Genomic DNA, 27,756 nt, shown 5'->3' on the forward strand with positions numbered 1-27,756 from the left:
TCCAAATACTACAGAAATCCATAACATCAGAAAACCAAAGGTAACATTATAATAGAGTCTCTAAAAAGCCAATTACAATAATTATTCTGCTTCACTTATATCCAAAGCAATCTACATAAAATGTGGAAGAAGGACATATTATAATGCCCTAAAAATTTTGTTGGTTGCTTTTTTTTTCTTTCAAGACAGTGAAAATCATAGGCCCAGAGCCGACCTTGGCAAAAAAAGACATGCATAGTTTCCAGCTTAGGAAATTTAAGCTCCATAAAGGAAGGCAAGATAGATTCTAAGTCCAAGAGGCATTTTTCTTTTCTATAAAAAAAAAAAGACTCAAAATATTGAGTTCTTTCTATGGAGAAAAGAGAAAATCTTATGTGTTTGGAGAAAAGTTGACTTGACCAAGATTCATTGTGAAGAGCTTTGTTTTTCAGGGATCTCAGGAACTCTATAGTCTACACTCGAACAAACCAAACCAATTATATGTATATTTATTTTAATGAACTATATGTAAGTCAACCCAGGGTGGTAGACATGTTGTAAAAATTGCCTCAATTCTTCACCTTCCCTAGATCTCTGCCCTTGGCTATATAGTGGTGTAGTGCCCGTCTCTTGTCTCTGGACTCAGCCTTGTGGTTTGTTTTGGTCAATTGAAAACCAGCAGAGGTGATATGAGCAGAAGCTTGCATCTTTCCACTTAGTCTCTTGCGCTTCTGTTTTACATGAGCATGTGTTCACTAGATTGCTCAAACGACAGACATGTGAAGCAGACCCCACTTTTCCCATTCAAGGTCTTGGACAAGTGAGGAGGTCCAGCCAAGATCAGCAAAGCTACCCAAATGAACCAAAACTGATAACAGGTACAGGTGTAAGCTCTACTGAGCCAGCTCAGATCAGCAGAACCACCCAAGAAAACCACAGATTTGTGAACAAAAACTGTTCATTTTCATATGCATCTCAGGTTCTGAAGCTGCTTGGTGTGCTGCATTATTGTGGCAAGAGATAACTGATTCATCAAGTAATAAAATATTTTAGATACTCTACGAATACTACCATCATCATAAATTTTCAATAAAAGGTATCATTCCAGCACAGATATTTTCCCTTAGGCCTAATTCTCTCCCACCTCTTGGATTATTTTAAGAATCAAAAAAATTTGCTCCCTGAGTTCTGGCAATTCAGCTATAACTCATAGCCATACCTACCTGAAAGTAGTATAGTCTGTATTACAGGAATTACAGAAGACTTGAGCTTTAATGTACATCTCTTTCTTCTCCATACAACTAGAAACTGAACTTTTTCCAAAGTACCAGGCACAGAGAAGGTACTCAATAAATATTACTTGAATGAATAAATTAATTAGAAATGAAGTTGAAAAGTAAGATTGACTTTAAATGGGGGTAAATTCAAAGCTATGTTGGTCTCTTTGGGTTGTAAATGACAGAAACCCCTGGGCTGACACCTGAGATATAGAAGGCATCACTTGTATCAGAGCTGGGGGACATATCTATCTTCCTGGAAAGTAGAGCTAAAGTCATCTCATGACACTACCATTGCCCTTCTAGAATACCCAGAGTTGCCATGAAATAAGTAGAAATGGTATCTACATTCTCATTGCCTAACTCACAAAGCAAACTAAAACACTACTCTTTCAAAAAGTATTGAAAATATAAATAATCAAACATCAAGACATATTTAATATCTATAGTACATATAACACAGATCAATATTTATTAAAGCACAGAGGCAGATCCAAGATGGTGGTGGACTAGGTGGATGTTAAACTCACCTCCTCTGAGAACCAAACTGGAATTGCAATGAAAATAAAGAGCAAGCAACCTGAATAACCAAATGAATACTAGCTGAAGAGAAGTCTTATAACCAAGGATTTACAAAAGAAGCTATATCAAGACTGGTAAGAAGGACTGAGATGCGAAAAGGGCTGGTCCACTCCCATGGACAGTAGCTGAGATTCTGGAGGAATATCTCAACTGCAGGCTCTCCCAAACCCAGAACACCAGAACTGGGAAGAGGCACTCACATAATATCTGGCTGTAAAAATCAGTGTGGATCTCTCTGCCAAGGAGAAACGGGAATCTGCTAAGAGATACAAGCAAACTCTTAAAGGGCCAACACACAATCTTGTTCGCAGCCACTCATGATGGGCTCTGGTGGAGGGAGGGTGGAGCAGTCTAGAGTTGCATGAGGAGAGTCTGGGGTTTGTGGCTCTGGGGAGAGAGCTAAAGGGATAGTCACCAGGATCCCCATGCTGAGTCACTCTCCCACACCGCAGACACCATCTTTCTTGGATGGAGCACTCTCCTACATACATCATCAGCCTAGAGCAGTGATGGCGAACCTATGACACGCGTGTCAGCACTGACACGCGTAGCCATTTCTGATGACACGCGGCCGCATGCCGAGGATGAAACATTTGCTGCTCCTGAGGATAAAACATTTGCGACTAGAGTCTTGGAGTTAGTTTTTTCCTCAAAGTGACACACTACCCGAGTTATGCTCAGTTTTTTGGTGAAGTTTGACACACCAAGCTCAAAAGGTTGCCCATCACTGGCCTAGAGGATAGTAAGAGCCCCATCCTCTCGACTCCCTTTCATCCCATCCTACACCCCGTAAAGAAGTCAGCTGCCTAGGCCAGGGTGTAGTGGTCTGAGCTGATTCAGGAGGTTCAATGAGTTGTGCAGCTTTTGAAGGGCCATTCCCCCCACTTTCCTGTGAACTTGATTGGTGTCCCCCCTCATGGAAGAGCCAGTAGCCCCATTCTCCTGGCTCCTGGCAACTACACCTTCCCAATTTTGGGTGGCTCTGCCCTGCCAAGGTCTGGGCAAAAGCTGGGACAGACTGAGTTGTGTGGCTCTGGGGCAGGGTCCACTTCCCCAATCTTTCCCCAAGCCTTACCGGTACTTCCCCCTCATAGGAGATCACTAGCCACATTCTGCAGAATTCGGGTGCCCTTGCCTTGCGGAGATCAGGCTCCTGTCAGCAGAATCTGGCACAGAATAAGTTGTGTGGTTCAAGGATGAAGTCCATCTTTCTCTCACATACCAGTGCAGAGCCCTCCCTTTACATGGCTAAATCTTAGCCTGTTTGGGTCTGATTAACTCTTTTGGCCTCACCCTGATGTCTCCTTGAGGCCCTCCTCCACCACAAAGGTGTGCAGGCACACAGTGGTGGCAGCTAGACATTTTCTGATTAGCATCATACCCAACACTGGCACTGAGTTTGAACCTGTATCAATCCGGTGACCACCACTCTTCCCGATCTGGTGATTCGCTGAGAGCCTACCTCGTGTAACTTGAGTACTGTCAGAGGCTCTTTCAGTGACTGAGCCTAACAGACACCTGGCAGGTAGAGGTGGAGGTGGATCATGGAGTGCCTTGGGACTTTTGCTGACCTTCCCCCGGGACTGGTGCTGGTAAAAGCTAGTCTTGGTGCACAGCTGTGTCCCTGTCACACACTCAGGCCTAGCAGAGGCAGCCACAAACTACGGATTCGTTGCTGTGTAGCTTCAAAGAGGTTGCCCATGGCCAATAAGAGGCAGTGTTTGACATTGGCCTGCACCAGAGTCCCTCCCAAGAGGCCCCAGAATCAATGCATCCAGTGGCCAGCTTCAGACATCAGAGCAGGATCCAATAAGCTTTACAAGTGTCATAAACAAAGGAATATCTTGGCAGGCACCATACCATACTGAGGCAAATTCTGCTCCATGTGGTCTGCACCTAAACAGCAGTTTGCACACTGTGGTCCAGGTTGATCCTGAAAGTCAGCCAGCCTGGGGGTTGAGCCCATGTATGAATGAGCCAATAGCAATCAAGACTCATTTACAATAGGAGAGTCCACATAATCCACAAGGGGACATTCCAGGAGCACCAAGCTCAGGTGGTCAAGGAGATTGCACCACTGGATCCCACACGACACCTACTATGTAAGGCCACCCCATGAAGACTAGAACACATAGAAGATCTACTTGATACATAGTAACAAACACAAAGAGGCAGGAAAAATGGGAAGACAAAGAAACATGCCCCATATGAAAGCACTGGAGAAATCTCCAGAAAAATATCTAAATAAAATAGAGACAAGCAATTTATCAGATATAGAGTTCTAAAACATGGTATAAGGATGCTCAAGGAACTTAGTGAGAACTATAACAGCATGAAAAAGGACATAGAAACAATTAAAAAGAATCAGTTGGAAATGAAAAATACAATATCTAAAATGAAGAATACACTGAAATGAATAAACAATAGGTTAGATGAAGCAAAGGACTGAATCAGAAATTTGGAAGACAAGTTGAAAAAAATAACCAACCAGAGCAGCAAAAAGGAAAAATAATTTCTTTTAATAATTAGTAAAGGCCCTGGTAAGTATTGCTCAGCAGTTAAAGTGTTGGTCACACACTTAAGAGTCATGGATTCAACTCCCAAAGACACATACCTGGGTTGCAGGTTCAACCCCTGATCCCAGTCAGGGCTCATGTGGGAGGCAACCAATTGATATGTCTCTCACATTGATGTTTCTCTCTCTCTCTTTCTCTTCCCCCTTCCCCTTTCTCTAAAAATCAGTGGAAAAAAATATCCTTGTGTTAAAAATAAATACATATATTAATTAATTTAAATTAAAAATTAAGATAGTTTAAGGGACATTTGAGATAACATGAAGCATAGCAATATCTGCATCATAGAGGTACCAGAGGAGAAGAGAGAGCTCAGGGAATCGAGAACCTATTTGGAGAAATAATGACAGAAAACTTCTCCAACTTGTTGAAGGAAAATGACACACAAATCCAGGTAGTAAGAGAGTCCCAAATAAGATGAACCCAAAAGGTCCACACCAGAAAATATCATCATCAAAATGCAAATGGTTAAAGACAAAATGATAATCCTAAAAGCAGCAAGAAAAAGACAGTTACCTACAAGGCAGTTCCCATAAGACTGTCAACTGATTTCTCAACAGAAACATTTTAGGACACAGGGATCAGCATGAAATATTCAAAGTGATAAGAAGCATGGATCTCCATGGCTGGTGTGACTTTGTTGGAGTGTCATCCTGTACACCAAAAAGTGGCAGTTCGATTCCCAGGAAGAGCAATACCCAGGTTGTAGGTTCAATTCCCAGTCAGGGCACATATGGAAAGGCAACTGATCAATCTCTCTCTCTCTCTCTCTCTCTCTCTCTCTCAAAAAAATAATAATAATAATAATAATAATAATAATAATTAAATAAATTTTAAAAAACTGCATGGACCTACAACCAAGACTAATTTACAAGCAAAGCTATCATTTAAAATAGGAGAAAAAATAAAGAGCTTCCCAGACAAGAAAAATCTACAGGAGTCAATCACCACCAAATCAGTATTACAACAAATGTTAAAGGGTCTTCTTTAGGCAGAAGAAGGGGAAAAAGGAAAAAAACAAAACAAAAAAAAAAACAGAAAAACATAGTTAAATGAATAAAATGGCAATGAATACATACCTATCAATAATCACTTTAAATTAAGTGACTTAAGTGCTCCAATCAAAAGACAAAGGATAGCTTAATGGATAAGCAAACATGAACCATATATATGCTGTCTACAAGAGACCCATGTCAGAATAAAAGATATACACAGACTAAAAGTAAAAGGATGGATAAAGATCTTTCATAAAAATGGAAATTTTTTTTAAAGCTGGGGTAGCAATACTTATATCTGACAAAATAGATGTTATACAAAGATTATAGTAAGAGACTAAGAAGAACACTACATGATGATAAAAGAAGCAATCTAACAAGAGGATATAAACCTTGTAAACACACACACACACACACACACACACACACACACACACACGCGCGCGCGCGCGCACGCGCGCGCACAGAGAGAGGGAGAGAGAGAGAGAGAGAGAGAGAGAGAGAGTGTGTGTGTGTTAAGTATGTTGGGTTGATCTGGAGAAGGCTGGCTGCTCCCTCTGCTATGTAGAGATGGGTCCTAAGGCAAGAAGCAAGGCATGGCCCTGGAAATCATAAACGGTAAGTGCTCAGGAATGTAAAATCAAGCAGTTCTTCCCCCCGAGTCTGAATTAAGGTTGGTCCAGGCAATTGGAAACTTCATTCCTGATCACTCTCCAAAAATTTTAAAGCATAGGCTTTTTCACTATCAGAAACTATTACTCCACTGACAGGACCCTCAAAAGAAGCCAAACCCAGAGAGAAAGGTCCCAACACATATAAACACATTCCTGTGCATAAACACATGCATTCTCAGATAATAGGGTCAAATGGGTTTGGCCGCAGCCAGGACATGACCATCTTAGAAAGTGTTGGCTTTCTACCTTTGGACCCAGCTGAACAGTAGTAGCTACTTGCAATTTCTGGGTAGTGAAGGGGACCGAAGTTTTGCCAACCTAAAGCTGTCTTTGATTTCTAGCCAGTGATTTAGAAACAGAAGCTTCAGAAAGAACTTTTGACTCTTTCTTTTTTCCTGCCTGAGAGATTCAGATGGGAAAAAAACCTGTTTCAGGAAGGGAACCTTAACAGAATCACCTTAGCATTGGACAGGAAGACCCCAAGCAGGGGCATGCTTACTAGATCCTCACTGTGGCCCTCTATTCTGAGTCCCCTAGCAAGAATCTGCCTGCCCTGGGTTCTGCTCTTCCTCAACTACCTGCAAATTGTTTATTTTCACTTATTTAATGTAAGACCCCATTTCCCCCCACCGCCACCCACTTTTTCTCCTTCATCCAAAGTGTCATATATACCTAGTGTTGCCTCACTGTTTTCAGATTTTTCATGCTTATGCAAATTCCCCACGCACAAGTATTAAAACTTTGAATTTCCTCCTGGTAATCTATTTCTGTTCATTTGATTATTAGCCCCGCTGAAGAACTTAAAAGATGGGAGGAAAAGTATTATATTTTTTAGCCCCCTCAATAACAGACAAAGTTCAAGCACCAGACTCCAAAGTGAAAGGCTTGGGGGAAAGAAGGAGTTGGGTTAAGCCAAACTGCCGTTCAATTTACTGAAAGCTTCAAAATATTACCAACTCTCTGTTTGAAATGCGTCAGCAACGGTTCATTTTTTTTCTTTTTATCAAAACACATTTAGACTGTGGTGAATGACAGCATAAATCTTAAATAGAAAAGATACAGGGGGAAAAAAAGACCACCCGGGTAGAACATAACTGTAAATGTGTCCATATATTTGAATTCTGATCTTATACACAGAAATGCATTTAACCTTCCCAGCAAGACGCTTTCACCAACTTCCAAAGAAAGTGTTACCAATTAAGCTAAAGAAACTTTAAGAGTCAATTTTAATTACACCAAGAGATGCTCCAATCACTTCCCAGCTCCAGTTGAAGTTTTTACTAGAGATGGCTGGAACCAATTTACATGCTTTTATGTTGCGTCTAGACTTTAATAAGCGGTTTAAGCATGAAGCAAGCCAATGCCAGCATCCAGCAGGCTGCAGAGTACCCTGCATGAGAAATACAATAGCCCTCAGGTTCCCTCCCAGGCCCTTTTTGCTGCTATCAGAGAATCTCTCTCTGCTATGTGGTTTCAACAGCAACAGGACCCAGGCTTTGTGATAAGATTCATGGCTCTTTGGCCTACTTCAGGTTGTCCTCTGCCTCTCAGTACCAAGTGCCTCATAAGATCCTTCACTCTAGGCTTTCTCTTGTTCTTAAGAAGAACTCAGGAAACAAAGATAAAAGATTTGGAGGCAGGTGCACCTCCCAGGACGGAGCAACTGGAGGCAGGAGTCCAGGAGCTGTAACCTACTAGTTGAGTGAACTTTGGGAAGTCAGGTGGCCCTCCTGAGCCTCCATTCCCACGTCTGTAAAATGGGATCCCTACCTCAAAGACTTTATGTAGATGAAACACAATACTCTCCTAAGTCAGTCAGCTTCTGTGAGGATACCTGAGGTGAGGATTCATACACCAGTGATCTGCTCAGGGGAGTGCTGTCAGGAGACACCAGGTTGCTGGGCAGAAAAGGGGAAGGAGCTGAGCAAGAGTTAAAATTTCCTGCAAATATTCAGCCTCCACCTGATCCCATGCGGAGCTCCAGGGCAAAATTATACATCAAGCGACTTCCTGAATTGAGGCAAAGACACTAGGCTTTCACAGTCCCACCCCTGTCCATCTTTGGCTACAGATGTCAGGTTGGGGCTGGCTGGGAATTTTGAGTCCCAGGCCCTCATGGCTCTCGCTATGGGTGAGGAAGCTTCACGTGCTCAGAGGTGACCTTCTGAAGGTCACAGGTTAAGCTGTTGGCAGAAGCTAGCATATGTGCATCTGACAAGTAAAAATGATCTGGGCTGAGTATCATGCGCACCCTACTTTGCAAACTGGGTTGGTAGAACTATCATACCAATAACAACTAGAGCAGGTGCTCCATTAATGTCATTTTGTTCAATGTCCTTTCATTATATCTACGTTAAAGTTGCAGAACCTATCTACAATGTTAAGTGGGGACTCACTGTACTAAAGTTTTTAAGTATTACATATCTCTCACAAGGCACGTTACAGGCATTAGCTAATAACTCGGGAAGTATGTTCCCTTGCTATCACCACTGTACAGTTGGTAAAACTCAGGCTAAGACAAAGTAAATTCCTTATACATAACCCGAGGAATGAAGCTGGGTCAAGAACCTTGTTCCTGTTAACTCCAGAGGCCAAAGCCCAAGTTCCTAACTACTGTATCATTGCTATCTCTGAAATCTATACATTTAGATTCAAATGGCAACCATCTTCACAGGCCCAAGCACATACTGGAATGCACACAACTGACACCTGAGTGAAACAAAACTCCAAACAAATCCCTTTGGCAAGGCTTATGTAGCCACAGGCAGAGAGTTTGAGACTTGAATCCTCCTCATATCTGTCTTATTTTTCTCCTTAATATCAGAAGCTCCATAAAGGATCTTGCCAACATCAACTTAAGTTAACTGTTTAAGTCCGTGGGGCCCACATTTCCAATATTTACTGTATAGGGCAGTGGTCGGGAAACTGTGGCTTGCGACCACTGACCTAGACTCTCAATTCCAATAATTACAGGCTGTTGTTGTTCCTTGTGATTAAGCCCCTATCCCAGTGGTCGGCAAACTCATTAGTCAACAGTGCGGCAAACCGTCGCTTGCGAGCCGCATGTGGCTCGCGAGCCGCAGTTTGCCGACCACTGGTAGAGTACTAACTTATAAGAGGAAGATGATCTCCTGGTTCGATGACCATCACACACATTAACTGGAAGGTGAAAAGTGACCCCTGGAATTGTCCGGCGTATCTGTTCTGCATGGGTCTTATGACCTATGAGCAGCATGAGCAGACTGCTGGGCTTGGTGGGGTTGCCCTCTCTTGATCTGACACTGACCTAATGACAACAGTTATCTTTGGTCATTACTGTATGTCACATAATTGCTCTCAGACAAAAGCAATCTTGCTAACTACTGAAATTGCCATTTGTGGATTTGTGTTTGCAGGGATTTCTATACAAGAGTACAAAAGTATGAGGTATACGTTTTCCAAGGTACCATATGAAATTGCCATTTTTGATCGTTTAAAAACAGTTGAATATCAGCAAGTTCACATGGTTCAACCCCATAGATCTCTGAATGAAAAAGAAATTTAAAAAAAAAACACCTCTTTAGTTGTATTTGTAAATCTTCATGGTTTTTTCAAATGGTTGAATGATGTGCAACATGAGTAAATGGACACCATTAAAACCAATGCTGTCTTTCACCAGAGTGGTGGATAAATGACAATGAATAAAACTAGAAGCAAATAGTCTAGAAACTTGAGGTCACCCAAACATTTTAGCTAAACAAGGAGAAGAGGAGATTGATTTGAGTTTCCTCAAGTTGGCCTTATGGAGGTGGTCTTAATGATGGGAAAATAGATCAAAGGAAGGTGGCAAAAGAAGAAAAAGAAAGAAACCATAAGCCTGGGTAACTTTCAGACTAGATGACAAATGTTGAATGTATTTGTAGGCACCCAACCCCTTTTCCTCTCATGTCTGCTACTGCAACTCACAATGGATTACATGTATCATTAACAATTTATACTTCAGATAATCTGTGTAATTATGAAACTTAAAAAACTCAAGAATTCAAAGGCAAAATCCCAACTGTTCTGCTCTGTCACTAACAAGAGTTATAATCTCTAAACCTTAAGGCTCAGAGTGACACACCACTTCTCTTCCAGGTGATGGCAAGTGGATTCCTATGTGATACCTGAGTGGAGGAATCTGAGGTCTTGTTTGGCCAGCATATGAACTAGCACCATGACTAATTGTTTATGTCAATCAAGAACATGGGAGAACAACTAGTGGTCATACATGTTCCACACATTTGTCATCCATGACCTGGGCATTGAGCCTTCTAGACTTCAGTTTACTTATCTGTACAAGAAGACACTTGAAATATGCTACATATGAGAATCCCTCCATATCTCACACTTTGGATTTTTTTTCCAATTATCTATAAATGTGATTTCTTTTTTATATTCTGTCACAGACTTTTGGTTTCTCCAAACTTTTTATTGCAAAGGAAAAGCAGCAGCAACCCAATAATAGGTTATCCATTTCTTATTTCTTCACAATTTGAGTTACCAACTTTGTTATGTTGCTTTATTTATGTAATAACAACAGGTGCCCCATATCATGCCCTTCAATAATATTCCAGAGACCCTTGCACATTCATATCTCTCTGAAGCATCTACAAAAAAAAAATAACCTTATGCCACCAGTGAGTCTAATACCATCATTTTTGTTATCTGGGAAGTGATCACTTCTAGGTTATTGAAGAAACTAAATGGGACATGTGAGGAGATTTCATAGCCACACAATGTTGATTAGCTTCTTCACCACAAACATAACAAAAATAATAATGATAAGAGCTTCAAGTTATTGGGTCTCATGAAGCAGTAGGCCCTTAGGGACATAAACCCATTAAGTCAAGGGTTTGTCCTGGACAGCATGTGATATGTTTGGATCCATCATACCTGTAAGCCCTGTATCAGTCAAGGTTCCAACAAGTAAGACCTGGCCACTCAAAGAGTTCATGGGAATTGGATGAAGGGACTATTTACCAACCTAGGGTCAGAGCTCAGGGAAGGTGAAGCCCACAGGGATGGTAACGACAAAAGTGCCATTGCCCTGCAGGCTGAAGAAGAGCATTGTTACTAAAATGCAGAGAGAGTTGTAGCTATGGTAGAGGGGCTTATGGACAGAGGCTGAGCACTGTCAAAACCATCACCAGGTGATGAGAAGTGGGGGAGAGATGATGAATAAATTTCCCAGTTTCTCTCTCTTTCATCATCTTATCTCCTTCCAATGCTTACTATTAGCTAAACCCAATAGGAAATAAAACAGCACTGGAACACAGGCAATATATAGTTTATAGAAGTCAGCCCCCAGCACACAAAGCAGGGCAAAGAAGAATGGAGAATGAAGCCAGCCAGTGTTGCTCAGTGGTTGAGCATTGACCTATGAACCAGGAGGTCTCCATTCGATTCCCAGTCAGAGTACATGCCAAGGTTGTGGGTTCTATCCCCAGTAGGGGGCGTGCAGGAGGCGGATTATCAATGATTCTCATCATTGATGTTTCTATCTCCCTCTCCTTTCCTCTCTGAAATCAATCAAAATATATATATTTTTTAAATAATAAAGAATGGATCTGGAGGGACAAATGTAGTTTATCAAGCACAGTCCCCTAATGAACAAAGTAACCATGTGTGATGTCATGTGACCCTGTTGGCCTGGCTACTAAAGATGGTTTCAGGAATTGGATCCTGGATTGGAGCCAGCTCTGAGGAAGCCTGGCATGGGATCTCTAACCAACAGGGGGCTCCCTGTTGGATGGTAACCTTGTGATTCAATGGAATCCTCTCTGTTGGTGAGGTTTGAATGCAAGACAAGAACAGGGAGAGAGATAAAAGGGTAGAAAAGAAGAAAAAGCCATGAAGGCAGAGTGGAGACTGGCGCATAGAGAGATGAGGAGACAAAAAGAAACTATGCAGCAAATATGGCAGGGCGTCCTATGAAGGTGCTGCTGTATTCTGCATCATGATTATTTGCCACACTTCCTGTGTCTCTCATACTAATCCCTGATCACCAGTGTAACCTGAGCTTGCCTTTGATCCTTACAACCTGAATGACTCCAACCAGCAAAATGCAATTACCCTGATTTTACAGTTGAGCTAATTGAGCAAAAAGAATTAAGAATATACCTGAAGTGACATAGAAAATAAGTATCTGCAAAGGAATGCAAATCTGGTTCCATCTGTCACAAGCCCATGGAGCCACATTGCCAGTTGCAACCCAAGACAGAGCTGTCTCAATAACAGAACTGAAAGATGGCAGTTTTCAAAATTTCCCAAGAAAATCCCTAAATGATTGTAGATTTTTTTTTTGCCACTTCCAGTTAATAAATGTCCATGATTTTTTTTTTTTTTCTGGAGCTCCCAGCCTTTTAAGAGCCATTCATAATGGTCTGCAAAACTCAAGGATTGTTAAGAGCACCATCTCGGGGTTGTTGGCAGATGTTCCTGGCTAAAAAGGCTTTCTGAAATATAAGAAAAAATATTTCACACCAGTTTCCATTTTCTCCCCTAGATCCCTCGAGATCTGAATGTGATCATCACACAGAACAGTGTGGCACTTCTTCCAAACAAGCAACATTTCAACTTAGGAAGGACAGGAACTGTTCCCATGCTACACATAGTAAAAGCAAGGTGCATCTTTCATTGCTTCAGCTGGCAGAAATAATGCAACCATAACAAAGCCATCAGAAGACTGGTGGGCAGCCCAGCCAGTGTTGCTCAGCGGTTGAGCGTTGACCTATGAACCAGGAGGTCACAGTTCAATTCCTGGTCAAGACACATGCCTGGGATGTGGGCTCGATCTCCAGTGTGGGGCCTGAAGGAGGCAGCCGATCAATGATTCTCTCTCATCATTGATATTTCTCTCTCTCTCCCTCTCCCTTTCTCTCTGAAATCAATAAAAATGTGTTTTGTTTTGTTTTTAAAGAAAACTTGTGGGCAGCTAAGGAGTGAAATATCTATGGAGAAGATGTCAAGATCTGCAGGTTTCTAAGACAGCCTTGCCTCATGGAGACTTATATTCTAAGACAGTGTAAGCATGTGTTCTGTAAACCCAAATGGTCCCTTCACGCTCTTTTCATTACTCTGAAGGGAAAGTTCATTTCCACAAGTCAAACTTCGCAATGAATGTTGAGAACCCAGTTCAACAGTGGAAAAACCTCTAGAATGTTTTTCCACATTCAAACCAGGGGCTTCCTTATCAAGTTCATCAAAGCATTTTTTTTTTTAAATATAAATGTTTCACCAATTTGCCCAGGAAGAATAAATCTTCACAGCCACCTCAAAGGCTTGACAACTTTCTTTTCATTGTGTGGAGCTGGGTGGGTCCCCCTGAACTGGGCTTCCTAAAGAGACCCAGCCCTTCTCCGAACAGTCTCCAGGCCTGCCACTCCAGCAAATGTGATCAAAGGGGGAATAACGCTGAAATAACAGATTTGTTTCTTGGCTTCTCTCTTAAATGCGTTCTGCGTGTTTAAAGCCCTGTAAGGAAACGCTCTGGGGCCCTGATGTGAGAGAGGCACATCTAAACCCTCTCCCAAGAGGAAATCTCTCACCTCGGTGGGGTAAATGAGCTCATTAAGAGCAGCCAGAAGCAGGCAGGAAACCTGGGAAGTAGGAGCTTTAATTCAAAGCACAGAAAATTATAGATTTCTTTACACATTAAGAAAGCATTTATCTTGGCTAAAAATGAAACGACTTTTCAATGATCAACACATGGTTTCAATCTGCTTTGCTAATTTATATCTATCCACCAGTCTGTCTACTTGCTCGGCTACCAGGAAATTCAATTATATTTAACAAATCTTTGTTGAAACCCTACTATGTGCCTGTTGTGCAGTGGTGAATTGCATAAACACAACAAAAAATGGAAGGCAGGTGTCTGTCTACCTTCTTGTTCAGGACATTTGCACTTCACTTCTCAACGAACAGTTGAGAATGCTTTTTATATAGCAGGCATTGGGTTCAAATGGGAATAATGCAAAATGGATTGTTAGAAAGTGCTGCATTCGGTGGAATCAAGTGCTAAGATGTATAGAGGGAGTCATGGCTCAAGGGGAGGCAGAGGGTTGAAAAAAAGAGGGCAACGTTTCTCTGGAGGGTTTTCTGAAACAGGACCTGAACTGACCCCGAAAACAGGTCAACATGGAATAGTAACAAGAGTGGCCCCTAGAAGATCTAGCATTGGTCTCTGCTCCTGGGACTGCAGACTACCCCAGGTTTCTGGACCTTAATTTCCCCCTTTAAAATAGGTACACTGGACTCAAATTATTCACCTGTTCACTCATTCATTCACTATTTATTCAGAACCAACTATCCATCCAGGTGGTGTTGACTTTTTAGGAGGAAGCCTCGGGGCTTGCTTTGACCCAAGCACGAAAGGAGCCTCTGCTCTCCAGGAAATGCTCAGATGTGCATGATGCCCTGACAACCCCTGCTGTTATCTCCTGTTCACTTATCAAGCCATAAGGCTGGCTCTGGGGAAACAGGACACAGGCTGGGTAAACCTCGTTGGGAGAAGGGGCCAAGAAAAGTGTAAAATATGGCAATGGGTTGGCATCTACTGGGTTTACGGGTGGTGACAGGATGAGGTGGGGTGGAAATAAACCTAAATGGTTGGTGACAAGATTCAAAGGCAGAGGAGAGCTGTGATGTACAAAAAGCTCTCACCATTCCCTTGAGGCTGGCTCAGTGCCCTCAATACTGCAGCCAATTGACCAAAGGCCAGCAACAGGAACCGGAGCTTAGGATCAGTCGCGTTCTATTACTGGGTGAGTTTACCTATACGGCTTGAATCAGTTGAATTTCAGATTCTACATTAGTAAAATACAGTTGATCAAATGTATGTACATCTTTCCCCCTCACATCTCAAGAAGAATTTGGAGAAATGAATAATAATACTAATATCTAGCATACCCAGTATGCTAATTTTCTATCAGTTTTCATTTATTAGCTCTGGGCAGAGTCCATGCCACTAATTTTATTTCAACATAATACTATCCTCTTTGAAAATGGTACCATATACAATTAGGAGTTCAAAATTATTTTGTTTGAGGAAATTCAAGAAAATTTCTCTATTTGAGCAATTTCCCAACAGCCCTTGGGTGTAAAACCAGTACATCTAATGCTACTTATAAAAATACAATAGTATGGGTACATTTGAATAGAACATGCTTTGCTGGAGTGATTTAAACCATAATTAAACATCTCACATCATCTGCCATGGTTTTGATTAAACAAAATAAGGGGTGTGAACATCTGATGAGTTTTCGGCACACGCCCGTCCTGTTTGACACTTCCATCCAGTGTGTTGACATCATTCCTGGATATAAAAGGAATTCTAATCAAATACATGCCCATTCCAATTGGAGACAAAAAAAATCATGGTGGTTTATAGAAAACTTCCTTTCTGTGCTGACCCACAACCTAAACAAAAGTTCAAAATCACTTAAGTTGCTTCAAAACGGACCGCTGTGACATAAGCCAGCAATGCCGTATGGATGGAGCCCAGGCAATCCCTTTGTAAGTTGCAGAGCTAAGCAAACACTACAAAAGCCTGCTATTGTTTACTCTGATATCATAGTCAACACTTTGGAATCATTAGCCTCGGGCCCTTGGATAAAGCTGCTTTTTTAAACTCTGTAGTTTACAGTCAAGGTCGACTTCTATAGCCAGCAGATCCATATCCTCCCCTCAGGTCCACATGTTCAGCTCTCACAGGCATCAACAGGAGGGTCTCCTGGGACCCTGAGGCAGGATGAGGGTTACCTCCCTCTCTCCTCTTTTACCTGATGATTAAATGCTGAGAAGTCAGAGTTTGGGGCTATCAAATACTGAAGGCCACAAGCAAGAAATGATCCATTCAAACTGAGCTACAGGTGATTCCCAAATTTCTTGACCACAGAACTTTTATTGATGCCAAATAATATAACTAAATTGTATATTATATATATATATATATATATATATATATATATATATAAACATGTATCACATGTATAATTGTTTTGACATGTTATATTAGCTTCTCTCCAAGTCACCCAACTGAGATACAAAATCCTCTGCTTTAAACATCATCCATTTCTAAAGAATGTAGTGGCCACCTATTATCAGTGGAACTTACACCAATTACTGTAATACATGGCTCTCCTGGCTTTCATTTTACACAGAGATTATTATATATAAATTCTTATATATAAATGTTGCTATAGCAGACAGAAAGTTTCTACCTCAGCCATCCAGCCAGTGACGCTAAATAGTGGGGTGAGTTCCATGCATCAGTGAAATTCTCTGACATACCTTCTCATTTCTTTTATTTTAAAAAGTGACCCAAAAAAGGACTCAATGCTCTAAAAGTCAGTGATGTCTAAGAACCAAATGAGAGAATCTAACTGCACAAGTCAATAAGCATTGCTAGAGGACAGAAGAAACTTAAATTAAAACCTCTGGGGCAGCATGATTATCTTCAATTTTGAAGGACGGGACATTAATCATTAACAGTGCACCACTGGGAAAGAGAGATAAATTAAGTAAGTACTACGGTGACTTTCTGGCCTGTGCCTAAGGTGCAGCTAGACTGGTACAACACCCACCCTATAAATTAACTGAATGTGTGACCAAGGCCAGTCAAACCTAAGCTGCCTGGGATTAGTGATGGGAGAGAGCACACAGACACAGCATGTCTAGAAAATTCTCCAAGGCCAGGACCTGCACACTAGGCACTGTGATAAGACCACAGTTAAGGCATCTCTTCATTTTCAACAGACTGGGTTCATTTGCAAGTCATACAGGAGGTATATTCTGCACAAAGGATTTGAGTCTTAGCCAGCCCACAGAAGCCTCCTCAACAAAGAACAACCCCCTAAAGTACAGTAGTTATAAAATTCTTTCAATGAGCCCGCAGGGTATATGTAAAAATGCTTCCAAAGAAAAGTACCTTCCAAGTGTTAGAAAGAAAGCATTGCACCCCACTGCCCTACCCTACCTGCCACATACACACTAGGTAGGTAGTTTCTTTTATTTTCAGGCACATTTTTAAAATGGGCACTAATTGTTTAGCTATCTCAGATATCGCAGATGGACCCTAGTGGCAATGACCCTTTCCAATGGAGTAAAATTTCTGTGGATTGGTCAAGGTCGTCTGCCCAACCATGGTAGTCATCTATCAATGGATCAATCTCAAAATATGGAGTAAAGAAAGTCAGACACAAAAGAATACGTATTGCATAATTCCAATTGTATGAAGTTCTGAAACAGGCGAGATGAATCTACAGTGATGGAAATTAAAGTAGTTGGTTTTGGCAAAGGGAAGAGGACTATCTGATAAGGAGCCCAAAGGAACTTTTTGGAGTAATGGAAATGTTCTGTGGGTTACATATGTGTATGAATTTGTCAAAAATGATTAAACTCACACTAAAGATTTGTGCATTTTACTGTAAGTAATTTATACATCAATAGAAATATATGGGAAAAAGTAAATACATAAGCCTGGGGAGGGAGATGATGGCATAAAGATGAAAATGACAATACTCTAATCCTCAAGGACTTTCCAGTGATGGGGAGAAACTATCTGAGAAGGTCAAAGAGCGTGGGGAAGGCAAGACAGAGTTGCTGAACACATTTTATAGCATACATGTGGTCTTTGTTTAAACCCTGGTGACTAAAAAATATTTTTCTAAAACTTATTTGATTGGGTAATCCTCAATCTAAATGAACTGTCAGGATGTTCACCAGACAATGAACACCAAGATTACAAACTTCAACATCACTACTTTGGTGTAGACTACTTCACACATCATGTCCCAAGGGCTTCCAGTTTTAAGATTATCCATTGCATTGAGGTCACGAAGCCCCATTAATCTTTTCTGTGAGGCATAATCGGAATGGGTCCTGAGGACTACGAAAACACCTCCCCCACTGCCCTGGTCCTATACCCAAAATGCTCACATCACAAATTCCTTTTGTGTTAAACAGAGTTGGGACTAAAGGACTCAACACTCCACATCTTACCCACATTCTGTCTCTAACCCTACTTGAAAACATGGTCTTCGCTTTGAAGAGACTCTCCCTCAAGAGACACCCCTGAGCTTTCCAGCTTTATGTCCTACATCCTTAAAAACACACCTCAGCTGATAAATTCATCCCTCTTCCCAGAGACTGAATGTAGACTGTGAGAGGACCCAAACTCCCAGAGCTTAAAGCAGGAGACTGGAGCACACTTCCAGCTGGAGATCGGGCAGGAGAAACCAACAGGCTGACCAGAGGCCTAAATAAACTCCAGTTCCTAAACATTTAGATTACTCTTCTGCAGCCATTGTCTGTTGACCATAAACACATTATGGCGGTGCCCTGTTTGAACTGTTCAGAGTCACTGAGCACCCAGTCAAGCCACCCCCTTCATTATCCCTGCAGGTCACCCTGTCTGGATGCATACATAGCAACAAACCAGCCTGACCCATACAAACAAGGCACTACAGCCCAACAGAAGATCTAAAACTTTTTAAAAATTAGAAATCACAAGCACGAAGAGGCAGAGTAGTATATTTACCCTTTTCATGAAAAAAAGAAAAGGAAAAAAATCAAACCTGAGAATAAATCCACCTGTGAGTTCCTATCTTTGTTGAGGTCACCAAAAAGCCCTCCTCTTTATTTGCAAACAGTTCAGAAGCTACTGAAGGAAGTCAGCCAATAAATGTTTTTCAAACCAAGATTAATGGCTGATTTGTCATCTAGGAAGGGAAAGGTGAGCCTGCAGCCTCCAAGAGGAAGCCAACCGGAGGAGTGGGGGCAGCTGATTTATGGGGTTGTGAGGAGGCTAATTAGAGCCTCATGGAGGGAGATAAGAGGGACCAAAGGCATTTGGGAACAGCAAAGTGAAAGGTGAGGGCACAGCAGAGGACAGAGAGCAAACAATGAGCTGGAGAGGGGAGGGGGTGGCAGAAATAAGCTCCAGAAGCAAAGCAGAGAGACTGTAGGCAGTGGAGAGACCCAAAATCTGCCACACTGAAGCTGCCCTGGGGGACATTGATTTTAAGCTGTTTATTAAGAAACAAAAGTCTCAGAAAGAACCTTGGAGTCTCCCCCTCTCCTGCCCAACAGATTCAGACAGAGAAACCTGCTTCAGGAAGGAGATCTTAGGATGCTGCCTTAGCCTGATTTGAATTCGATATGGTAAACTAGGGGGCTTCAGGCAGGTGCCTGTTAGCTAGATGTCCCCAGGTCACATTGCTCCTGAATCACCTAGCAAGGATGTCCCTGCCTTGTGTGTTCCTCAACTACCTATAAATCACTTATTCTCTCTTCTGAAATGTAATGCCCCATTCCCCCTTCTCGCCTTTGTCCAAATGTCTTATATACCCAATGTTGCCTCACTGTCTTTGGGATTGTCATGGATTTATTATTTCTATGCAAAATCCCCCTGATATTAGTAAATATTTTCTCCTGATAATCTGTCAGTGTTCATTTGGTGATTAGCCCAGCCAGAAGAACTTAGAAGATGGGAGGAAAAGTATTAATATTTTTTTAGCCCCATAGTGGGTTCCAAGAAAATTGCATATCTAGAAACTTCCTAGAAGCCACAAAGAAAAGGCTCCTGTTCCTAAACCTCAGACAAGATCTGAACACAAAGTCCTTGTGGCTGGATTTTCAGCAGCTCCCCAGCCACCATGGTTGCCTACAAGTGGCCAGCATGCCCAGGGGTGTCCAGCACACGCTCCCTTTCTTTCCTGTCTCAGTGAGCCTGTGAAACAGCTTGCTCAGTGGTCCAATAGGTTAGTTTGTGGTCACCCAAGATGTGCTGTCGCTTGGGAGGTCTGCCCTCACACCAGCCATGTTTGTGTCAGAGACTCAATGGGGCTGAATCCAGGCCCGAGAAGAACCACAACAAGGAGGGGAGACTCTCCAGGCATCACGTTCTTAAGAGAAGCCCAGGCCGGAAGGTGGCCTCTGCAGAAGACAGGCACTGCGTCAGGGCAGGTCTCAGGAGGTCGGGGCCACTGGAGCGAGTCTGGAAGGGAGGGGTGGTGATGAGAAGGAGAGGACAACCAACAACCTGCCCTACTTTCCCCATAGGGTTTCCTCTTTTCAGGACAGCTGAGCACCATGTGTGTGTGTGTGTGTGTGTGTGTGTGTGTGTGTGTGTGTGTGTGTGTGTACACGTATGCCTCTGCCTCCAAGTGTTCAATCTCCTCTCATAGGCTTCAAATGATAAAACTAGGGACCCTCTCCCTTTATTAGGGTGTTGTGTTTAGGTGTAAAGTGTCGCCTAAAACACGGCATTCTTTTTCCCTCTCTCATTTTAACAATAAGAACTAAGAGAAGGCAGAGAAAGAGAAAGGGAAAAGCAAGGAGGAAGGAGGGAGGGATAGGCAGAGAGGAAGAGAGAGAAAGAAGAAAGAGAGGAAGAAAGGGGGAGGCAGGAAGCAAGAAAGAGAGGAAGCAGAGACAGAGAGAGAGGGATAGACAGAGAATGAAAGAAAGCGAGCAGGCAGCTGGTGCGAGAAATAAGTAAGGGTCTTTTCTCCCATTCCCCTGTCTTTTAATAAATCACTGTAGCGGTCTGTGACAGCTCTCTGTTATCCCTAAATGCTCGAGCAAACAGCTTTTCTTTGAGACTATTCAAGTGGCTGCCAGGGCGGCTGGAGCTGGGCAAGCCGTGCGGGCCTCAGACTGCCCGCCTGTAATTCAGTTAGAAAAGCAAGCACGAAGTCAATATTCATTGCGCAGGGGAAGAATTACCACACCACAATGAAATGGTAATGAGCCGGCTCACAAAGCAGACAAGCCGGATAATCAGTTTTTAAGGAGGTGCTGGGCACACCAGGCTGCCAGGGACTGAGCGGACAGCCCAGGCATATGGGCCCCCACCGGAGCGGCCTGCCCTCGGCCCCCACCATCTGGGGGCATTGGCAGGAGGCCGGCTGGAAACCAAGGGAATCTCCCCGGGCCCCCTTTCTCCAGCCACCGCTCTCCATTTTGCCATTTTAGGACCCGAAGTGCCTAAAATGTGATGAGGACAAAAAGCCATTTCACAGCCACAGCCCCTGTGCCAGCTTTCAGATCCTGGGGATGAAGGCCGGCAAATGGGAAAACTGAAGGTCCTGCAGCTGTAACAGACATATGTGCTCAGTGCACTCAGGGGTCATTACCCGACTAGATCAGGATACCTGAGCAGGAAGTCACCAAAATAACAAGAATTGAGGGGTAGACTTAGACACTGGGTATTTATATATGTCAATAGCTTCAAATATATAAGGAATTTATTTGTTTTAGAAGATTTTATTAAATACACCTTTCTTAGTAGTCAGACTTTTTAAGTCCCCTCAATAAAGCCAGAATCCAAGAAGGGTCCAATTAGATGAAGCCATCAGATGTATGGCCACGTGTGAGCTGCATTTAAATGCCCATGGCTATGGAATTGTTCTAAGCGATTGGAGTCCCTGAATTAGAAGAGCAATTTGTCTTCAGGGCTTCCAATTGATTTCACCTTTTGTTTTCTACCCATGTCTGTTTTGAGATTATTGCAAAATTATTTCAGGTGACCTACAAAAATGCATGCCAAAATGGGGGTGATGTACAATGTAAAATAAGGAATGAAGGGAAAATAAGAGTAAGAGACAAAATAAAGCCCAAGGCCCTACCTCCTTGCAGAGCTGAGGTAGGATTTGGTTCTTGGCTTTCTAGTAACTAGCTCAAAGAGAGAAACATAATATTTTCAATCAGCAAATCTCAACCCAACCCCAAACATTCTGATAAATGTGGCCTAGGGGTGGGGGCTCAGGCAGCTGTATATTTAAGGCTCCCCTGTGAGATAAAAACAGAGCAGTTGCTCAGGAGATAATCATTCATGAGGCTCATAGGAAGGACATTGTGTTGTACAGGGGGAAGTCACGCTCAGCAACCCCTTTAGAGTAAAAGCAGTGAGAGTGATATATGAAAACATGAATGAAGCCCAAGGAACACACAGGAGACTGAGGAGGAAGGGAGAGAGCTCCAGGGAAAAGAAACAGTATGAGGAGAGAAAAAGAAACACAGCAAGTCATGAAATGTTTAGAGGTTGGCAAGAACATAGACACATGTGGAGGGAATTCAGCATGTGGAGGGAATCCTGAAAGCCCTGCTCAAGACATGAGGTTAAGACCCAAAGTTTGAATCCCAGCTTCACTATTTATAACATGTGAGAACTCAGGCAGGTTGCTTACCTTCTTTGGGCCTCAACTTCCCCACTTGTAAAGTGGGAGCAAAAAGAGTACCTACCTTATAGGAATAAATGAGACATTCTACATAAAGTGTTGAACATAGCATCTGATATAGTAGCTATTATTATTTTTGTCATTATTATTGCTGGTAATACTTTCTACATAATGAGAACAAGGGAATAAATTTTTCAAGAAATACCCTCTAGATGTATTGGGCTTTTCATATATTATCTTTTTTTAAGTATAGTTGGCATACAATCTTATATTGGTTACTAGAAGCCCGGTGCACAAAATTCGTGCACGGCGGGGGGTTGTCCCTCAGCCCAGCCTGTACCCTCTCCAATCTGGGACTCCTGGAGGGATGTCCAACTGCCCGTTTAGGCCCAATCCTGGTGGGATCGGACCTAAACGGGCAGTTGGACATCCCTCTCACAATCCAGGACTGCTGGCTCCCAACTGCTTGCCTGCCTGCCTTCCTGATTGCCCCTAACCGCTTCTGCCTGTCAGCCTGATCACCCCCTAACCACTCCGCTGCCAGCCTGGTTGATGCTTAACTGCTCCCCTGCCAGGCTGTTTGCCCCCAACTTCCCTCCTCTGACGGCCTGGTCACCCCTAACTGCCCTCTCCTGCAGGGTTGATCACCTCCAACTGCCCTCCCTTGCAAGCCTGGTCCCTCTCAACTGCCCTCCCTTGCAGGCCGGGTGCCTCCCAACTGCCCTCTCCTGCTGGCCATCTTGTAGTGGCCATCTTGTGTCCACATGGGGACAGGATCTTTGACCACATGGGGGCAGCTATATTGTGTGTTGCAGTGATGATCAATCTGTATATTACTCTTTTATTAGATAGGATAGAGGCCTGGTGCACGGGTGGGGGCCAGCTGGTTTGCCCTGAAGGGTGTCCCGGATCAGGGTGGGGTTCCCTTGGGGCATGGGGCGGCCTGAGCGAGGTGCTTGTGGTGGTTTGCAGGCTGGCCACGCCCCCTGACAACCCAAGCAGAGGCCTGGTATCTGGAATTTATTTTCCTTCTACAATTGAAACTTTGTAGCCTGGAGCGGAGCCAAGCCTGCTGCTCCCTCTGGGGCGGCAGCCATTTCTGTGGCAGTTAATTCACCTGCTACAATTGAAACTTTGTAGCCTTAAGTGGGTGAGCCCGGCCAGGGTGTGCAGAAAGCTTTGCTTCCCCTGTTGCCGCCGGCAACCCTGGCCTGCTCTCTCAAGCTCCATTCTGCCTCCATTTGTTTGAATTTGTTTACCTTCTATAATTGAAACTTTGTAGCTTGAGTGGAGGCTTAGGCCTGCAACGGCTATGGGAAAGCTTGGCTTGCTCTGTTACCTGGAAAACCTTGTTCTCTGTGCTGTAGCCATCTTGAATGGGGTTAATTTGCATACTTGCCCTGATTGGCTGGTAGGTGTGGCTTGGCTGGTGGGCATGGCTTATGTAGTGGAGTGATGGTTAATTTGCATATTACCATTTTATTAGAGAGGATATTCATTTTATGTGTACAATATAGTGATTCAACATTTGTATACCTTATGATGTGACCACCCTACTAATTCTATATCATCTGCCAATGTGCAAACTTATCACAATATTATTGACTATATTCCCCATTCTCTTCACCCCCTCCCTTCTGGTAAACCTACTTTTTGTCTCTGTTTCTATGAGCCTGTTTCTGTCTGATTGTTTGTTTTGTTTTTATATTTCACATATAAGTGAAAGCATACAGTATTTGTCTTTCTCTGCCTGACTTATTTCACTTAGTATAATACTGTCTAGATCCATCCATATTGTCAAAAATGGCAGGATTTCATTCTTTTTACTGCTGCATAATATTCCACTTTATACATATCACAACTTTTTTATCCATTAATCTATCAATGGACACATTTAATTTTATAACAATTCAGTTTAATAGGCATTATTATCTTTATCTTTAATAACCAATTGACTCTCAGCATAGTTAAGTACCATGTTTGTACAGCAAAAAAAGTGACCAAACTGAAATTCCAACCCTGAAACTGGGAAATATTCTAAAATAAACTGAGGCCAATTTACACTAAAGGGAATAAAGCTTAAACTTCAGACACTCCCTCCCTCGTTTACTCAGGAGGTCCCTCCAAAGCTCTGAATGTATTTTGCACTTTATTACTATTTTTTCTTAAGGGGAGTTCCTAGATCTGTGTAAGTTTAGGATCCACCTCAATGATAATATATGCATGGCAGGATATGATCAGTACTGTGTTCTAAAACATGAACAAGGGTGACCAAGGATAAAGTGATAGGAGGAAGGCCAGGAGAAAATGTGTTTTGTGGGTAAAGATAAAGAGTTAAACATTAACCGCATTGATCTGAGGGGACCACAGACCAGCCAGGTGGACGTGTCGTAGATATTTATAAATGTGGGTCAGGAGAGCAGGCAGGGCAAAATGCAGACCAGGAACAATGAGGTACATGGTGGCACTAAGGAAGAAACTCTAACCAAAGAGGAACTATGCTCTAAAACTATGCTATCTGTCCTATAGGGCAGTCACCAGCCACATGTGGCTATTACATTTAATTAAATGTAAAATTCAGTTCCTTGGGCACGTGTGTGCAGTATTGGGTAGCTCAGACATGGAACATTTCTACCACTGCAGAAAGTTCCATTGGATGGTGCTGGTCCAGAAAGGCAGCAGGTAGTGAAGGACAGACTCCCAGGGAAACATCAGAGGGACAAATGGAGGAAGAGGACAGTTAATAAGGTGGGGAAAGTGGCCTGTAGAACCAGGAGGAGGACCAGGAGACAGAGGTCCCAGCAAAGGGGATTTCAAAGGAAGAGTTTATTCACCAGGTCAGCAGTTAGCAAAAGTAACAACAACAAATTCCCAGCACAGAACTAACACATGTCCAACTAAACCAGCTGCCTCTAACCCTTCTGGCGTGGTCAGGTGAGGGCCCTCTTAGAGGTCACATACTTCTTGTGTCCTCATATGGTAGAAGGGACTAGAGAGCTCTCTGGGGTCTCTTCTATGAGAGCACTGACCCCATTCATGAGGGCTTTACTATCATGACCTAAGCACCTCCCAAAGTCCCGCCTCCTAACACCATCACATTGGGCCTTAGGAACCCAACATGTGAATTTCGGGGAATGCAAACTTTCAGAGAAGAGCCCCCTGCATCCATGCTTCCACGAAGACCTTGAAAAGGCATTTTCTTACAGACACAAGCAGCACACTCTGAACTTGGCCCTGCCCAGAAAGGAAACCTTGAGAAGGACAAACGACAGCTGCAGTTAGAGAAGCTGACGCCCAGAGGCCTGCTTTCCCTCCCTGCCCTCTGCAGAAACCTTTAAAATCGTACTCAAAGGGCAAGGCACACGCCGGCCCATGCCAGCACACACCTCTCCAACAGGTGGCTGCCTGCATACCTACGCAACTTCCTGCTTGCTTGTGCAATTACCTACAGTTCACATAAGAATGCATGTTCTGAGCACAGCCTTTTCTGGCCCACACATGTATGTGCATATTTTGAAGGTGCAAATGAGACACCGAGCAGTGTTTTTTAATGTAGCCCTAAGGGGTACATTATTCTGATCAGCACTAACATAGGCCTCCTACATTAAGGCGTCAACTTTAGGCCCCACTGGAGACAACAATGTTAAACAAGCAAACAAATCCAGGTTCCCCTGAGGCTCAAAGCTTTCCCTTTGCCCTTCACTCCCCTCTCCTCCTATTAAAGTTCCACTGCCTCCAAAGTAGCCACTGCATCCAAAAACTTCTCCGAAACCTCCCCAGACTCCACTTTCATCCCAGGTATTTACTTAGGTAATTGGCTCTGTCTTGCCTTCTTAATTATGATCTTGTGTTTCAAAACTTTGTCTACCCCAGGGTTTCATGCAACATTTTTCATGTTCAATGACCTCTGAACTTTTTATTGGCCACCTGCCCAGCCAGGGGTGCCCCACTACTGCTGCCTTAATGCCTCAGAACTTTACTGCCATTGACCTCAGACACCACTTTGCTGCAGGTGGTGGTCTTTTGGATGGGTTGCATGGAGTTGCTGTTGTCCAGGGCATCGCCAAAATCCAAATTCTCTCCTTCTTCCAGCAGGTGGCGGTAGGTGGCGATCTCAATCTCCAGCTTGACCTTGTTGTTCACCATACTCCTGGGCCTGGTGCTCTCCCTCTCTTTGGGTCTGGCTAGCTCTGACACCCAGCTGCAGCAGGATCCCATTGAGCTGTTCCATCTGCATGGCTTAGCGCATCTACACCTCTCTCAGGATGTTCTCCAAAATACCCTTCTAATTTCTCATGGAATCCAGGTCAGTTTTCAAGGACTGGATTGTACATCTCAGCTCCAAGAGTGACATCTCAACTGCTCCTATCTCAGCGGTCTGCAAGGTGACCACTGGGGTGCTCTGCTGGGACCAGTACTTATCTAGCTCCTCTCAGTTCTTCTGAGCCAGCTCACCATACTGGGCCTGGATGTCCGCCATGATCTTGTTAAAGTCCTGAGATTTGGAAGCATCCAACTCCACAGTCAACCCAGAGTTGGCAATCTGGTTTTATAGACCATTTAATTCCTCCTCATGGCTCTTCTTAATGGAGAGCAGCTCCTCCTTGAGAGCCTTGATCTCTGTCTCCAGCTGCAGCTGCAGCTCAGTGACCTTTCAGAGCTCATTGATGTCACCCTCCACAGACCAGTGCATGGCCAACTCCATCTCATACTTGACTCTGAAGTCATCAGCAGCAAAACAGGCATTGTCAATCTGCAGAACCATGTGGGCATTGTCCACAAAACTTACAAAGATCTGAGCCCTCAGATCCTCAATGGTCTTGAGATAGTGCCCCAAATCTCTTGCTTGGGGTCCCTTCTTCTCCAGGTTTTACGGATTTTGTTGTCCAGTCTCTAATTATCAGCCTCCAGGCTCACCCTCTCTAAGTAGGAGGCCAGGTGGTCATTCAGGCTTTGCATAGTCTCCTTCTCACTTTGGATGCCCCCCGGGCCCTTCAGAACCCCAGCCATCACTGCAGCCAAGCCCCCAGACCCCCAGACCCCCTGCATGCTGGTGGAGTGGGACATGGAGATCTGGGAGCTAGAGCTCCTGCCACCTGCATAGATGCTGGCCATGCTACTGACTGACCAGGCCAGTGGCTGGGCGACTGCACGGAGCCTGGGATCTGGTAGTTTGTGGACAAATGAGTGGGTGCTAAAGCTCATGTTGTTTAAGGAGGAAGGTGAGAGGTCAAGATTCAGGTCATTAACATTTTATGATCCTCAGTCATTAACATTTTAAAATACCTCAGGTGCACCTTCTCCTGGAATAACTATAACTAGAGCCCAAGTAGGAATTCAGCACACCATTTTCCCTTTGTGCTCCTAACACAGCTAGACCAGGTTTCCCAACTTCCCTTGTTGTTCAATTGGGCCATGTCCCATGTGAACCCTACCATCAGAAAGAAGGCAGAGCAATAAGTATGACACCTCCA

The 27,756-nt window shown here is 43.4% G+C and overlaps 1 pseudogene across 1 annotated transcript in view; it reads right to left on the reverse strand.

Annotated features, from left to right (window-relative positions):
* Positions 1-27,487, reverse strand: part of LOC307107448 (keratin, type I cytoskeletal 18-like) — a 64,879-nt pseudogene extending 37,392 nt beyond the window's left edge. Inside the window, exon 1 of the transcript in view lies at positions 27,036-27,487. The product of the transcript in view is annotated as a keratin, type I cytoskeletal 18-like (transcript). The remainder of the gene's footprint in view (positions 1-27,035) is intronic.
* Positions 27,488-27,756: the final 269 nt, after the last annotated feature.

The sequence above is a fragment of the Cnephaeus nilssonii genome, assembly GCF_951640355.1.
Source record: "Cnephaeus nilssonii genome assembly, chromosome: 11".
Taxonomy (NCBI): domain Eukaryota; kingdom Metazoa; phylum Chordata; class Mammalia; order Chiroptera; family Vespertilionidae; genus Cnephaeus; species Cnephaeus nilssonii.